This window comes from Stomoxys calcitrans, chromosome 4 (genome assembly GCF_963082655.1).
Source record: "Stomoxys calcitrans chromosome 4, idStoCalc2.1, whole genome shotgun sequence".
Lineage (NCBI taxonomy): Eukaryota > Metazoa > Arthropoda > Insecta > Diptera > Muscidae > Stomoxys > Stomoxys calcitrans.
This window is the reverse complement of record NC_081555.1, coordinates 180,627,091-180,644,511: the sequence shown is the minus strand read 5'-3', so window position 1 is coordinate 180,644,511 and position 17,421 is coordinate 180,627,091. Positions and strand designations below refer to the sequence as shown.

The following is a 17,421-nucleotide window of genomic DNA, read 5'->3' as shown; positions in this document are numbered from 1 at the left end:
ATTCGCAACCAAAATTAAAATATTGTACTTTTCATTTAACACTCATATTATTCTCATCATGTTACATGACAATTTGGAGATATTGTGGGTGAGGCGCTCCCCCAGGTTATTCAACACAAAGTTACATATATACCAGTTTAGTGTTTTTGAGCTTCATTGAGGATGCAAACAAAATAACGCTTCAACCGATCTCCGAGACATATAATTTTAGAAAATTATTTCAAGTGGGGGGTTCGCTGCGCTTCGGATATCAAAAAGCGAATTGCGTTGTTTTTACCGGGGGACCAAACTCTACATACATAAATTTCATCAAAATTTGTTCAGCCTTTTTTGAGTCTATAAGAAACCTTAACTTTTCCATTACTCCTTGTCTATTAACTCCTTCTAAACATTTATAAGCATCATTATTTGCCAACAGAAGAGAGCGAGAGAGTGCGTGAAAGCGAGCAAAGTTTTGAGAGCTTGCAAATTTTTACTAGAGGGTTTTTCTAGCAGCGATTCACAGCATCAAGCAGATTTTTTTTTGAAAACCAGCTGTTTTATTCAAATAGACATCAATAGGGATTACAACGGACATGGCTGAATAATCCGTTTATAACTTTCAACCCTATTCAACTCAACCAAATACTTGTTCACCGTTTAAATTTTAACGTAGAAGTTTTATGTATTCATTGAGCTTAAACTTGAATCGGACAGCACTCATTGATATGTGAGAAGTTTTGCCCTGTTCCTTAATAGAATGTTCATGGGCACATTTGCAGTCTGATGTATTCTTGAAGTATCTTCCCGAAAAAGCCCATTAGAATGGTCATAAAAAGGTAAATCGGTACTTTGTGTTATAGAAAAAAAAACCAGCACTATGATTACCACAGTTTAAGGTTAAAATGACATTCCTATTTTTGAAATATGACGGCGCCTACCTTTACCACCTCACCATAATCCACAATTCAATCACTTGCAATAAAAACCAATGATAAAGATTTCAATTAAACTAAAAGGTCTCCTCTCTATCCAATAACGTGTTCTCGATCGTTGCCTCTAGACATGCTTGATGCGAATTCATTTTAACTGATTCCTGCAAAGCAGCACGCTAAGTTCATGCTTGTTATTCACCCGCCGCCCACCAATTGTGTAGAAGATATACAGCTATAACTATGGCAGCCGTAGCCACATTAACATGAGGCGAGAGCAAGGCATTGGTCGGGCACACACAAGCATAAGCATGAGCATGAACATTATTGTAATTGTGATGTACTTTTTTTAATCGGTATTTATATTGCATTTTCTTTATGCTTTGACTTTTCATCATAACTGTTGGTATTATCCGCACGCTTTTAAATTAATTAAACACACACACCCAGTGGGTGCTGAACGCATAGGAGAGAAGGGAGTGGCAGGCCTCACAAAACAGCATTGAGAAGAAATGCGAGTTCGTATTTGCTTCAGGACAATACAATACACACACACACACATTTAAAATGAGCCACAAAAATGCAGGCACACAGGCTAGAACAAAAGTAACAACAACCACATACAAATTTATTTATAAATATCACACGAATGAGAGAAAGCGAGGATGCGTGCGGGTGTAAATGAGAAAGAGTACGAATAGCATTACTATTTACACGGTAATTAATACAATGATGCCAACTTTTTTGAAAGTTACCATTTCAAATAAAAGATGGGTAATGAGTACGAGTTTCGATGGGAAGGTCACTGAAAAAATGGGATGACCCTTTTTACTCCCATTTAAGCTTCTATTCGTAGAGTACCATTGCAAATGGCAATGGAAGTAAATTGCTTATGCCTAGTCTTTCGAAGCTATTCTTCATAAGCCGTTAGGAACTGTGCATCTTTCATTCTGTGGAAGCTTCTCCCTTGGATGATTTCCGAGATGCACACATCAATCAGAAGATACGTATATAACATCTTCAGGATGTTTATACACAACAAAGAAGATTGGAAGAGTGGTTTATACTTGAGTCATTTTATGTACCAGTCTAACGGATTCGCTAGCTTATGGTCAAATGAAACGCTCCCGCTAAATGATTTGTACTTTAAACGTTGGCAGCACTGGCACGCATCCAAAATAGTCAAACATCAACAAAACATACAAAATAAATTATTTTAATTTTAAATAAATGTTTCTCGGAGTTCGTAAATGTGATTTTATTAAAATCCTTAGTAATCTTTAAGGATAGCTTTGTGAATCGAATTTGGGACCTACCATAACGATAATCGCAACCATAATCCTGAGAACAAATCTTTCACTCAAGAAACTAAGGAGTTATGATGTTGTGTGGACAGTATGTCAGCGCTCAAAGTCTTGATTCAAGAACGGTGAGTTCAAAGTCCGTGATGGAATGTAATGAATACCTGAACAAACTCCAGATACCAGACAACGTTACCTTAGTTCCTTAAGCAAAACAAAGTCTCAGGCCGAGAAAAAGCCTGCAAGTAAGCTGGAAAGGGCTCTTTCTCGACGTAAAATCCACGTGAAGTATAAAACGAATCGGGTTATACGCTGATATAGTTTTCTAAAACCGATCCCAGAATTTGACTTATTGAGCCCTTATACCCACCAACACTCATACCGAATGTCCTTACTTGAAAAATTTGAGCCGAAGATGACAAACTTAATAATAAGATGCCAAATTTTCCAATTTTTTAAATTTTTGATATTACGGAACTTCTTTTTAGGGGCTCTATGTACCTCAAACGAAATTTTTGATGCCTTCAGAAATGCATTGACATATCCCAAGCAAAATTTTTGGTTTGCTTTGCGTTACAGGGTGGCATTCAAAGCTTTGGGTGACATTCATTGCCACAAAAAGTGTGGCAGATTTCATCTTTTTATTAAAGGCAAAAATCTTTTGATATAGGTCAACACATCGTTGAAAGTTAGGAAACTGACTTAGGACAAAGACAACGGTGAAACTTAGTTAAATACAAAGAAATGTCATACACCCAGAGAAAAGTTGATACCAAACGTGCTCATTTCAGTACCATATGGTTGTTGTTGTTGTAGCAGTGTGGTGTACACTGAGGCCATACGGTATTGATAGTAAAGCAACATAGTATGGCACAAAAACAATACCAGATGGTATGGATGACCATAAAATAGTTAGTACCGTTTGGCACTAGCCATATTACCGAACTGGCATTGGTTTTTGTACCAAACTGTTAATGGTTTTAGCACTGTTAACCGTTATTGATTATTCCACCCCCTAATGAACCAAAAAAGTCTTTGAAAATAATTTTAATCTAATTTTATTTCGATTATTTGTGTTAATAATTACAAAAAGTAATGTTACACCGTGACCAACCTCAATTCTTTGTATTCAGCAATTGATTCCATACCCATCGATTCCCAGAAGTGATTTTAATATGAATACACCAACACAGCATCGTTTTCTACACAATGGGCTATCATGTTTTTGATATGGTTTAATTTTCACCGCTATCGAGGATTTCAACAGGTTTTTACGCACTCAAATTTATAAATATTTTATGATGACGATAATATACAAAGTACAAAGCTCAACCACACTTATGGCGCGATGACAAGAATATAAAAGTGACGCCGTCAATTCTTGATACCCTCCTTTGTCTGGTATTGAATTAATACCAAATAGTATTAAAAATCTTTGCCAGTGACGCGAACAAAATAATACCAGACAGTATTGGCAAAGTACCGTCATTTTTCTATCAGTGTACATAAGTTGCGAAGTTCAATATTTAAATTTTTTCAAAAAAAGAAATTGAGAATGATCTGTGACGTAGCATTAGAAATGTCAGCAATAGAAATTCGAATCGGACGGCTATGTCCGTTAGTATATAGCGACTTAAATTTAAAGAAAGCCATCTTAATTTTGCAGTCTCGCTTCTTTGGCTCGCAGTCTTTACCAACATTGTAAGATCAAGGACAAAATCTTTAAATTTTAGTCAACTTTTTTTTAGTGTGTCCAAGATCCGGCCCGGCCAAACTTGGTCCGCTTTTACTTGTTTATAGCCTTTAATCATATTTGACGATAATCCTGCAGATTAATATTACCCAGAATACACCCCAGTATTTTAATCAAATCTTGAGATATAAACTTAGATCGTTGGCACTTAATCAGCAATTGGCATCACTGATCAAAGTTTTCAGATACCAATTAACAATGTACCAGCGCACTAAATGCATCATCATCATCATCAAAGTGGCATGCTTCTCTGTATCCTTGGAGATATATCTGCATGTGTGCGTGTGTACAAAGGCAATCAAGTTACTGTTCCCGCTAAATCATTATCACAGCCGCAAGGGTAGTTTAAAAAAGAATCACATCCTTATTCGCAGTCAAAGCCACAACCGTTTGTAGTGCAGTTTTCGTTAAACGCACATAAGCACCTCGTTTTATTTCACTAATTGACGACATCTGCTCGATTAAATTTAAAGACCTGAGCTGGAAGCCACCAACACCAGTCAACCCTCATGCTCACCCCTCTCCATTTCCCCAGAAAAATTAATCATCAGAACAATGGGTAAAAATGTGAAACTGGTGGCAGCATAACAATGGAAAAGCTATGCCAAAGGTAAAACTACATCTTCAGCTGGTTTGGCCAAAGCTGGCAAGAACAACGACTAAGTACCAGTACCAGTACCTGCCTGTGTTACCTCAACAAGTGGTGCAGTGTTAGACCTCCAACCACCAAGAATAGACTTGGTAATAATTTCCATTGAAATAATTGTGGCATTAGAGCTAGAATAACAAGCCATTATGACTGACGACGATGACGACGACGAGACAACAACAACGATGATGACTATGGAGATGAGAAGATTTAAATCTTTAGTAACGCTGGCTAGCTATGGCATTGTCATGCATCATTATCATCGCTTTGCCTACTTGCCGTTTGCTACTCTTCAGGATATTTAAAAATTAGCTCCAGTGTTTGTGTTGTTGCGGCCAACCTTTTCATTTCACTTCGTTGTTGGTTTTTGCTCCTTGTCAGGCAGTTGCCACAAAAAACAGAAAAAGGAGGTCGCCATAACAACAACGGTCCTTATCCGGCACCAACATCTCTTGTTTCTGCTCACCTTCACTACTTTCGAGGCTAATGATGTAAAAATACTAACATACACATGCCATGATTTCGACTCTGATGGCCACCACCTTCGCCTCACCTTCTTTTACAAAGCCTATCAATTAAGGAACTTTTACCAGTTCTCTCTTTTCTCCATTGTCTAGAGTTTTCATTTTAGACATGGCGATAACATCTCTTGCAATTCACCAAGTTGGTAGAGTTGTTATCAAATTCAAGATGTCAACCTCCCTAAAGTCCTTTCCAGCACAAGAGAGTGATGAAAAGAAATCGTAGGAGAAAAGATGCCAAATGAGAGATTAGAGGCGAACACTCATTACTTTTTAAGAATCAAGAACGGCAATATGGTGAGCATCATATGACATCATAATAGTCGATGGAATTTTAAGGTTTTAACCTTTGTCGGGTATTTGCTCAGTTTATGTCACATTGCATTTACCAAATATTTGTAAATGGTTACATAAAGGTGCTAATATCCTTTTTGGGATTGGCTTTTCTCGGTTTGCACCTTAGACAAACGAAATGGCTACATATGAAGTGTGATCTTATCGGTATTGGTGTGAGTCATTTTGTTAAGGTTTTGAGACATGACGCTGGATCTAAACAAAGAATATTGTTTCTGTAACTCTCTCTCAGATATATGATATTATAACTTTGCTAGCCGAACCGGGCCCGCTTCGCTGCGCCTTCTTTAACTGTCTAATATCTTTTTAGGGTGGGGACACTGCGCCCTGAATGCGGGTATCGAATTCGTGCCATTCGACGCTAAATGTGTTCGAATCCTGGGGAGAACATCGGGCAAAGCGGTGTTTATCCCCTCTTAAGTTGGGGACATTTGCCAGGTACAATGCCATGCATGACAATTTTAAAAATTTTCTCCAAAGAGGTGTCGCACTGCGGGACGCCGTTCGGACTCGACTATAAAAAAAGGTCCCTTATCATTGAGTTCAAACTTGAATCGGAAAGCACTCGTTGATGTGTGAGAATTTGCCAATTCTTGGTTCCTGGTGGTAATGTTCTTCCTTATGGTAATTTTCTCATTAGGGGAGGAATGGCATCTCAGACATTTCGACTCAAATATGCATATCAAATACGTGCTGCACTCCAAATCGCTTTAATTTGAGTCCCATATGGCATTATCCGGTAAATATGAACCGTTTGGAGGGTGTTTTGGGGCTGGGCACTTTGCACTGAAAATATATATCAAATTCGTTCTTTATTCCCAACAGAAATGAAGTTCAGTTTAGGGGATGATTTAGGGGGTACCCCAAAACACGTGGCTCCAAAATTGGATATCAAATTCGTTTTCTACTCTCAAAAACCTTTCATATTGTCATAATGACCCATTATAATAATAATAACCCATTTGACGTATCTTTAGGAGGAAAAGCGTCACCTAGACTTGAACGCAAATTTTAATGTCTTATTCGTAATCTACTTCCTAATACCTTTCATTTGAGCCCCATATAGTCATGGTCGGCAAATATGCCCATTTAGGGGTATTTGGGGGTGGGCGACCTCCCACTACTTGGACCTAAAGTTTTATGCCATATTTGTAATCTACTGCCTGATACTTTTCATTTGAGTCCCATATTGACATGAACTTCGAATATATCTGTTTAGATGAGTTTTTGTTTTGTTTTTTTTTTTTTTGGGGGGGGGGGGGCGCTGTGTGATTGGACCCAAATTTTAATGCCATATTCGTTTTCTGCCCTCCAATACTTTTCATTTGATACCTATATTGTCCCAATCGTTCCACTTTTCGTTTGGGTTGTGTTTTTGGCATAAGGGGGAGGGTCCGTCCCCCTTCCGATACCAAAAAATTATATTGCCTATGTTTCCTTTCAACCAAGACCAACGTACACAACATGCGAACATTTCGAGAAACCCGGTTCTGCCGTTTTTCAGTCTATACGAAACAAACAAACCGGGTCCCATATATCTGTGATTGGGCGTTTTTGTGGGGATGGGCGTTTTTGTGGGGATGGGTGACCCCCTATACTTCGACATGAATTTGTATGCCAGATTTGTTATCTACTCCCGCATACTTTTCATTTGGTACCCATATTGTCCTTATCGGTCCACTTTTGATTTTGGTTGGTGTTTTTGGGGTAACGGTGGAGGGTCCACCCCCTTCCGCTATCAATAAATTATAAAGTCTATTCCTACTTCCTGACCATATTCGTAATCTACTCCCGAATACCTTTCAGTTGAGTCCCATATTGTCATGATCATCAAATAAACCTATTTAAAGGGGTTTTGAAGCTGGGTCGGCCCCCCAGGTACTTGGACCAAATTCGTACTCTACTCTTGAATACCTTTCATTTGAATCCCATATTGTCCCGATCGTTCACTTTTATTTTTGGGTAGTACTTTTGGGAAAGGGGGAGGGTCCGCCCCCCTTCCGATATCAAAAAATTATATAGCCTATGTTTCCTTCCAGACCAACCTACACAATCTGAGAAAATTTGAAGGTAATCGGTTCAGCCGTTTTTGAGTCTATACGGAACAAACAAACAAACACAATTTGAATTTTATATATAAGATTTGCAACGCCAAGTGGACAAGGGGTATAACTGGTATCGTTTGACCCAGAAAAACTCGTAGTTATGACATACGCAGTTTCATAGTAAGTAATTTTAATTTTAAAACCTATAACATTCGATTTGTAGTTTACTCCAATAGCAGCTAAGCTAAATCGATTCGAATTTACTAGGTTGATAAAAAGCGGTTTTTCCCGAAAAAGTTTTTTTTTGAACCGTAGAAACCGGTCGGTCATTTCTTATAAGGACACAATTTCGATTTTTTTTTTTGCATTGGGAAAGGAAACCCAGAAATCACAATATATCGTTCTTGAAAAAAATGTCGCTTAAAAAAAATATATATATGTTCTTTTTTCGATTTTTTAAGAAATTTTATCGAAAGGCAAAATTCCGATTAAATTTCGTTTTAAGAACAAAATTTTCAACGCAAGTTTTTTATGAAATTTTTCGTCAAGTTAAAATTTTGAATAACACTTTTGCCGTTAAAGAGAAAACTTACAAGACGTCGATTAATAAACCACTTTTCGTTAATCCGCATTTCAAACTATTCAAAATGTGCCCATTTTATAAAAAAACCAGTTTGATTTCTTGAAATTAAAAAAAAACCATTTAACCATTTATCTAAATATACAAAAGTATAGTATTACTGACTTACATTCGCCTGGACGAAACGGCTGAACCAACAAACTTCAAATTTAACACAAAGGTCACTCTTGGTACGAAGATGTGATGTAAGGCTGGATTTTTGAAAATTCGCACTAGAACATACTAAAATTTGTAAATTACTTATCACAGAAATTGTTGACACTCAAGACTAATTTGTTTGTGCTAATGAAAAGCCATATTACAAAAGCAGTAGTTAGGTGGATGTGTGAGATATGCAGTTAGAGAGATTGAGCATGCTAAAGTCATAACTATAATAGTGTGTGTGTAGAAATGTCATGGCATAATAGGAGAGCACTAGGTGAGAGTATAAAAGGCAACTGTTCGATGTGCGAGAGATAGATTATGCTAAATAGGATCACTAAGGTGGATAGTTGTTGTTTACTTTAGAGGACAGTTTAGACGTGTGTGATATTTGTATTATTTGTTTATTATATTTGTCGTAAATTATTATTTGCAAAGACTAAGAGCAACGATTTTTCTCTGGTCGGCCCCCTCACCCAAAAAACAAAAAAAACTCCGCAAAAGAACATATTGACCTTTTGGGACAATATGGAAATCAACCAAAAGGTTATATTACAAATCAGATATTAATGTTAGGGACCAAGAATCTGGGTGGCTGCCCACAACCAAAAACCCCTTCAACGGATCACTTAGACTTATCGCGATAATATGAGATGTTAAAGGACTTTCATCGAAATAAATCCAAATAAACTCTGAAAGTGTTTGAATTACCAACAGAGATCTGCTTATAATGGTAAAATATTGATTTTGAATTTTGTTGCGAGATTAAATTGAACTTTGCATCCTTTTCAATATGCACAAACCAACTTAATATTTGTAACAAATTATTGTTATGATTTATCGCAAAAACATGTCAAAAATCGGTTATTCGCCGAAGAATTTTACATATCGAAAATTTATTTTGTGTGGAACGAATTATTTTTTTGCGTGTGATATACAAATTTGCTCCAATGTCTTAGGAGGGCCACCCCTATCCCCAGAAGCGTTTCGTTGACCAATAGGAACGATATATAACTCAACAGGAAGGTATTTGAGAATAGGATGTAAATGTGATACCAAGACCTCCCAAAAGGAAAAGTAGTCTGATAAGTGTAGTATGGGACTTAATTAAAAGCTATTTCAGTGTAGAGAAAAACTTTGACTTGCAGATTCGGGAGTAAGCGTGGGAGGCCGACAACTTATTCCTAAAGAAGATGTCTTCCGATTAAGACCATATGGGGTTCAAATGGAAGGTCATTGAAATTTGAGTATGAATCTTCTATCAATTTTAGACACCAAAAGTAAACTGAAATGTAGGTCGAACGGGACAATATGGACTTAAATAAGAGGTCATTGGAAACAGAGTACGAATATTTTTTACCATGTGTTTGAGATCCTCTAAATATCCTCCAAACTCTCATGCAGAACGACCGGAACAACGTAGGACTTATTTGAAAAAAACTATGGGAGTAATGTACGAATCTGAAGTTGGGGATAATTCGCTAGGATCCGCCTTAAACCCCTCTAACGGATATGCAGGCCGTTTAAGATATTATGGGACTGAAATTACGGGAACTTGACAGTGGAGAACGAATCATACATTCAAATTTAAAATAAGGTTGATCCATGAAGGACCTATGGGACTTTAAAACTATTGTATAGGATACAGCATGTATTTGGACAACCCATACCATAAACAAATTAAGAACAGGAGATCGGAGAACATTTAGAGAACATTCAATTTGAAAAAGTCTAGTTCCTAGTTTGTTTCTTATAAAAGTGAACCTTTTAAAAATTTGCGTTAAAAACTTTACGATGAAGTCAAACGTCGACCTGCTTGTTTCCATTTCAGCTTCTGCGACGATAATGATTTGCTGTTGCGAAGATATATACATTTTATGGAAATATTTTCGAAAAAAAAGTGTGTGTTTGTGTATGTGTTAGTAAAGCAAAAACTTAAAAATGCGAATAAAACTTTTTCTGAAGACAATATTTCAATAAAATTTCGAAAAATGTTTCTTTAAAGATTAAACATTTTTCAGACATAATTCTGATGACAATTTTTCTTCTAAACAAAGTTGGTTTTCTGCCCCTTCTATGTTTGGTATCATATCAAGCAAACAATTTTCACTTTCTCCTTAAGTCAACTCCATTTCTAACACAATAGCGGCGACTCTATATCTAATTGGCCTTTTAAAGAATAGAGTTGATATTATTTAATTATTTAAGGGGGCCACAATCAAGGACATGGTCAGTTAGACAATGGCATACCATTTGCATCACTTTTAGTGTAATTTAAAACTTTTCAATAGCAATTTCGTTATATTTTCATTATCATCATAAAATCGTAAAGTGTCCAATTCAAATGAAATTTAAGAAGACGAAGAAGAAGAAGGGAAAAACTCAACGACAACAAAATTAAAGACAAAGCAAACAAAATATGTCAGTCAAAAATTGAAGACGGATTAATTGTCGTTTTTTATTTTATTTTTTACCCCCTCTACGAGAGTTCTTGCCTTTTTCCATAGGAGATTTTCAATGCGAGTACGAGTATGTGACCTAATGGACAGAGATACATTTTCCATTTCGATTTTAATCTCTACACACTTGTGTGAATTTGATTCCTCCACATTGACTAACAGGCCAAGTACTTGGGATTGGATGGACTGGCTGGCGGATTGTGTGTTCATGCGTCTGTCAATGGATGTTGGGATGATGGGTGGATGGCAATGGCTACATCCACATGGCATGATTAAAAATCTGTTCCACAGTGAGTGAGAGAAAGGGGGGCCAAAAAGGTGGGCTTAATGCATTTTCCATAATGTTTCGGCTAGCGGCCTGGCTGGGCTGAGTGTGGTGGAGTCAAGTGTAAATAAGCTGAAATCCCACGATTCGGGTGGCATTGTGAAACGCGCACCACGTAGTCTGTTTCACTTCATTAGATGATGAACGCCATAGCGCTTGTCAATTAGTCCCAAGAATATCAACAAAATGAATAAAAAAAAAAATAAAAAGACAACCCATCAGCAAACCCACCAACAAAACAGCTTCAGCTTCAGCCTCCGTCCACGGTCGGACAGTCGAGCCAAATGAAAGCCACAAAATACCATGAGAGGCGAAATCAGACAGGAAGTCAATTTTGTCAATACAATGACATTTCAGAGATACCAAAATTTGACACTTGACATATGGAAGACCACAATAATGGAGAGATAAAACAAATGCTCGCCAAAGAGCCTGCCTGACTGCTTGACTGGTGAGCCTGACTGAGTCACTTCCAAATTGGAAAGCAGTCAACAACAATCGTTCAATGGAGTGTCTCGATTGCTGCTGCTGGGCAAATTTATTAAATGCCACCGACTGCGTTCGAGTATCAATAAAACCTGTCAGCCAGTATGGACTCCCTTCTCATTTTGCCAATATTATCAAAATCATTAAAGCGAAATGTTTGATTAGTTTAAGATTAAAAAACGAATGTTTGCCCAAAACCACATAAACACACACACACACACGCGCACATACTTAACGAACAACCTCAACACAATCTTATAAAAGACCAGTTTTCAGCCAAAGGACCTCCTGATGATGTTGCCTAAAGCAGCGCTATACACTTAACAAGGTGCGCAAACATTTTGTCAAGAGCTCTCAACCGACTGTGAGCGTTGTTATTTGCTTTTGCCATTCCGCCTTGCCAAACCAGAAATTAACAAAAGAAAGGGGTGTTTTTCTGATTTGCCCATACTCTGCGCTATGGAGGCTATACAAAGCCAGATATCCTGTGACGCAAAAGTTAATAACAAATCTTGACATTACACAAGATGTTGCTATTGAATGCAAGAAGACCCACGAACGAGTGTTTGATTATGGTTGCTCTTTTTTGCATTGGGGGAAATACTTTTGTGAGCGCACTCACCACAATGCAATTCTCTTCAGCCATTTACAAGAGCCCTTGTGAACTGCGACTGCCTGCCCACATCCTGACGCATTGTTATGTTGACTTTCAAGTTGATTTCCGCCTTTGCCAAGTCCGAAAGACCTAGCTGTGGGTGTGATGGTTAATAATAGGCTCATAAGAAACCTGGATGGAACCTTTATTGTATGCAAGCAACAATTGAATACTCACAAATGCTCTTCCACAATTACAATGGGTGTTTTTGTATTCATAAAACGCCATTTGATTTCAATCAATGGGCCACCAATTGAAGAGCAACAAAGGATCAGCATTAGGAATGAGTTCATGAGATGTGTTTTTATTTAAAGTAACATTGATATGTTTACATATTTCTTCGATGATATTAACCGAAATGAATAGAATGAAATAGTAATATTGACATTATTGAGGATCGTTCACTTGCCATTGTAGACCATCGATCATGCATCGCTTATACCAAGTTCAAGTAACTTTGACTTGAAATCTCACTGCGCAGGTCGTGGGTTCGTTTCCAATTAGAGGAGTTGGTTTGTCACTACTGTATCTATGGTATCACCGAAAATGCCATAAATTCTTTAAAAGCTTGCGCATAACATTTAATCTTTTTCCAATTTTCTTCATTTTGATAAAATTTTAATGATTTAAAACAAAAATAAGTTCTTTGCGCGGTATCTCTGTTGTACTGTTTGAGACTATAGACCGATGCTGTTTCAGGCTACAGACCGATCCAGACCATATTTGACACGGATGTTGAAGGTCATAGGAGAAACCGTTGTAATTTCAGCCAAATCGGATAATAATTGCGCCCTCTAGAGGCTCAAGAAGTCAAGATCCCAGATCCGTTTATATGACAGCTATATCAGGTTATGGACCGATTTGAACCATACTTAATACAGTTGTTGGATGTCATGACAAAAAACGTCATGCCAAATTTCAGCTAAATCGGATGGGAATTACGCCCTCTAAATTGGATAATAATTACGCCTCCTAGAGGCTTAAGAAGTTAAGATCCCAGATCGGTTTATATGGCAGCTATATCAGGTAATGAACCGATTTGAACCTTATTTGGCACAGTTGTTGAAAGTCATAATAAAATACGTCATCCAAAATTTCAGCCAAATCGGATAATAATTATGCCCTCTAGAGGCTCAAGAAGTCAATATCCCAGATTGGTTTATATTGGAGCTATATCAGGTTATGAACCGATTTGAACCTTATTTGGCACAGTTGTTGGATATCATAACAAAACACTTCGTGCAAAATTTCAATCAAATCGGATAAGAATTGAACCCTCTAGTGGCTCAAGAGGTCAAGACACAAGATCGTTTTATATGACAGCTGCATCAGGTTATGAACCGATTTAAACCATATATGACACAGTTGTTTGATATCGTAACAAACACGTCGTGCAAAATTTCAATCCAATCGGATAAGAATTGTGCCCTCTAGAGGCTCAAGAAGACAAGACCCAAGATCGGTTTATATGGCAGCTATATCTAAACATGGACCGATATGGCCCATTTACAATCCCAACCGACCGACACTAATAGAAGTATTTGTGCAAAATTTCAAGCGGCTAGCTTTACCCCTTCGAAAATTAGCGTGCTTTCGACAGACAGACGGATGGACGGACGGACGGACATGGCTAGATCGACATAGAATGTCACGACGATCAAGAATATATATACTTTATGGGGTCTCAGACGAATATTTCGAGTAGTTACAAACAGAATGAAGAAATTAGTATACCCCCATCCAATGGTGGAGGGTATAACAAAAGGAGGCCACCATAGCGCAGAGGTTAGTATGTCTGCCTATGACGATGAACGTTTGGGTTTGAATCCTGGCGAGACAACCAGAAAACATTTTCAGCGTTGGTTTTCCCCTCGTAATGCTGGCAACATTTGTGAGGTACTATGCCATGTAAAACTTCTCTCCAAGGAGGTGTCCCATTGCGACACGCCGTTCTGACTCTGCTACAAATTAAAATTAGGCCCCTTATCATTGAGCTTAAACTTAAACGAGACTGCACTCATTGATATGTGAGAAGTTAGCCCCTGTTCCTTAGCGGAATGTTCATGGGCAAAATTTGCAAATTTGCATTTGCATGTGTAGTGCATATTTTTTCTAATTTTCTCCATTTTGATAAAATTTTAGAGATTTAAAACAAAAGCAGACAAAATATTTATAAATATTTGCGCTATTAAACGGACAAAATTTTTCAAAAAAACACATTAATGTATAGGATATATCTTACCTATCGTTAAGATTTTAAAAAGTTTATATTGTAGTTATATTTTTCAAAGGAAAAGAATTTTTAATTTAAAATCAGCAGGCAGTATTTGCTGATATCATCAAACTTATTTTTTTCAGTATACAAAGTATACACCCCAATGGTATATGCTTCTTATCGTCTTAAAATTCTAAGACGATTTAACGATGTCCTTGTGTCTGTCGGTCCGTTCGTGTGTTCGTCAATTGTAATCACGCTACAGTCTTTGAAAATTTAAATATTGAGTTGAAATTCTGTCAAACTACAAAATGACAGCTTCATGATATTTATTTTATTTACAGCTCTTTACATTGTAAAAAAGCCATCGAAAGCCTTTGCTTCCGAGTTTATTTAAAAAGAAAGTTATTTGTGATAGAGTTCAATCGTATGTAGCGTTATTTACTTGTATATAACTGGTAAATCACAGACGGCTTTTGTTGGCGAACTCAAACACCTCATAGTGGACAAAATGTTTGTATACTTACTTTAATTGGCTATGACAGAAAATTTGTCACATGTCACAACATTTGTCGCTAGCCAAACGTAGAATAGCGTTCCAAACGCCTCGATCTTCTGCGCTCATTCTAAATTTCTGACACTAAGTTTCGAAGTGTCTCCCACCACTTGATCTTTCCATCGGGCTTTTGGTCTTCCCGGTTTGCGTGTACCACCGTGTTTGCCTTTAAAAGACTTCTTTGCTGGAGCTTCTTCATCTGACAACATGACCTAGGCAACGCAGCCGTTGTATTTTGATGCGTGTAACTATGCTTTCGCCGTATATATATTCTCCATTAACGCAAACTTGTCCATATATTTTACGAAAAATCTTTCTCTCAAATACTCCAAGCACTGCCTCATCTGCTTTCACAAGCACCCATGACGCAGAACCATATAACAACACGAGTAGAATCATTGTCTTATATAGTGTAATCTTTGTCTGTCGAGAGCTTGCCTTGTTTCTAAACTGCTCACTTAGTCTAAAGCAGCATGTGTTTGCCAGTATTATTCTTTGCTTTATCTCAAAACTGGTGTCATTCGTTTCGGTTAAGGTGCCGAGGTAAATAATGTTATTGACTATCTCAAAGTTGTAGTTCCCAACTTTCTCCATTTTCTTTATCTGCTCGGTTGTGCAAGGCTTTTTGGAAGTTGAAACCATTAATTTCGTCTTATCTCCATTTACTGCCAGACCCATTTGCACTGACTCTCTTTCGATTCTTTCAAAGGCTGCAGTTACTACTTCCGGTGACCGATCTTTTATGTCGATGTCGTCGGCATAGGCAAGTAGCACATCTGCATCTCGTATAATCTTCTCCAGCAGGATATTATAGAGACCTCGTTTGGTATTTAATGGTTCGGAGCGATTCTTTCCTATTCTTACTGAGGAACGCGTATCGGCAAGTGTCATCGTGCAGAGTCTTATTAATTTTGCAGGGATACCAAACTCAGACATGGCTTGATATACCTTTGAACGTAATGAGGTATCGAAAGTGGCTTTGTAGTCAACAAAGAGATGGTGGATGTTGATTTGTCCTTCTCGGGTCTTTTCCAGGATTTGGCGCAGTGTGAATATCTAGTCCAGGGCGGTATTGTCTGCATTTATTTAAATTTGATTAACAATTAGGAAATTGTAAAAGATTGAAAAAAATTTATGTTATACGCTTGTAAAATTAAAAGATAAGATGAAATATTTTTTTTAAATTATTTATGAAATTTTTGAGTTTTTTTTTAACATTTCAAAATTTAAAAACACCAGAAAATGTTTGCTGTTTTAGGAACAAATTACTGCTGTCCCATTTTCAGCAGACTTTCTGCTGTAACAGCAAACATATGTGCTGTTTTTACTAACAAATTTCTCCGAGTGTGTAAACCGATCTCCCAATTATACTTTTTTAGCCTCTAGAGGGCGCAGTTTTTATCCGATTTGGCTTAAATTTTCTAAACACACGTATTATATATTTTCTGTATCGGTCCATAAGCTAATATAGCTCCCATATAAACCGATCTCCCGATTTTAAATACTTCTTGAGCCACTAAAGGTAGCAATTCTTATTTAATTGGACTGAAATTTTGCACAATGACTACTTGGTCTCCAACAGCTAAGCCAATCGGTTCATAACTTGGTATAGCTCCAATAGCACAGGAATTTTTATACAATATCCATTGTGTCCATAAAGAGATATCGGGCAGATAACTTGACAAATGCCATAAATGGTGGAGGTTATATATTTGATTTATATGAATTTGAGATTTTTTTTAATAAATTCTTTGACTGAACTTTTATGTTTTTTAATTAAATAATTAATTGTTTCAATCATTATTTGTATTGAATCACAAATTATATATTATTCCACGCTATATCTATTTAGCACTGCCCGTACATTATTCGAAAAGTTCTAGTCCCTCCAAATTTTGCCAAATACTTTCTATATTTACAAGGTAAAAAACCCATACAAACATTCTTTCGGCTAGCTCCATCTCAAAACGTATGTTAACGGCTTAACGGATTCTTCAGCATCGATCTACATAATTAGCATTATATTCTAGATGCAAGTTTTTCTATTGGGTTTACTTCCCCGATATCATGACAACATTAGAGTAATTCCCATTGCTACTTTTCTCGGAAGCAACAATTGCTGTTGTATTTCTGCAATGTAGCCTTTATAGCACACTTCGACGAACCTATATGAACACATCCCCCGATATCCGGAAAGTTTTGGTAAAACCTTATCCAAAAATTTAAAAAAAAAAGTATGGTCCTATAAAAGATTCGACTCAACAGAAGTTAAGACAATTTTACTTTACTTACATAAGGTTTGGGTTGCTATTAGATCTAAAAACTGTGCAAGAACATCTCCGGACAAAGCTAATTCCTTCGTCAATCATTAGGTTAGCATCAAAAAATGTGTACCCCTCCTCACTAGAAG

At 37.1% G+C, this 17,421-nt stretch overlaps 1 long non-coding RNA gene across 1 annotated transcript in view; it reads left to right on the top strand.

The window, feature by feature from the left end:
* Positions 1-2,149: 2,149 nt before the first annotated feature.
* The window catches only part of LOC131997199 (uncharacterized), a 35,954-nt gene continuing 20,682 nt past the window's right edge, over positions 2,150-17,421 (top strand). The window contains exon 1 of the long non-coding RNA XR_009398114.1: positions 2,150-2,340. This is a non-coding gene — a long non-coding RNA (uncharacterized LOC131997199). The remainder of the gene's footprint in view (positions 2,341-17,421) is intronic.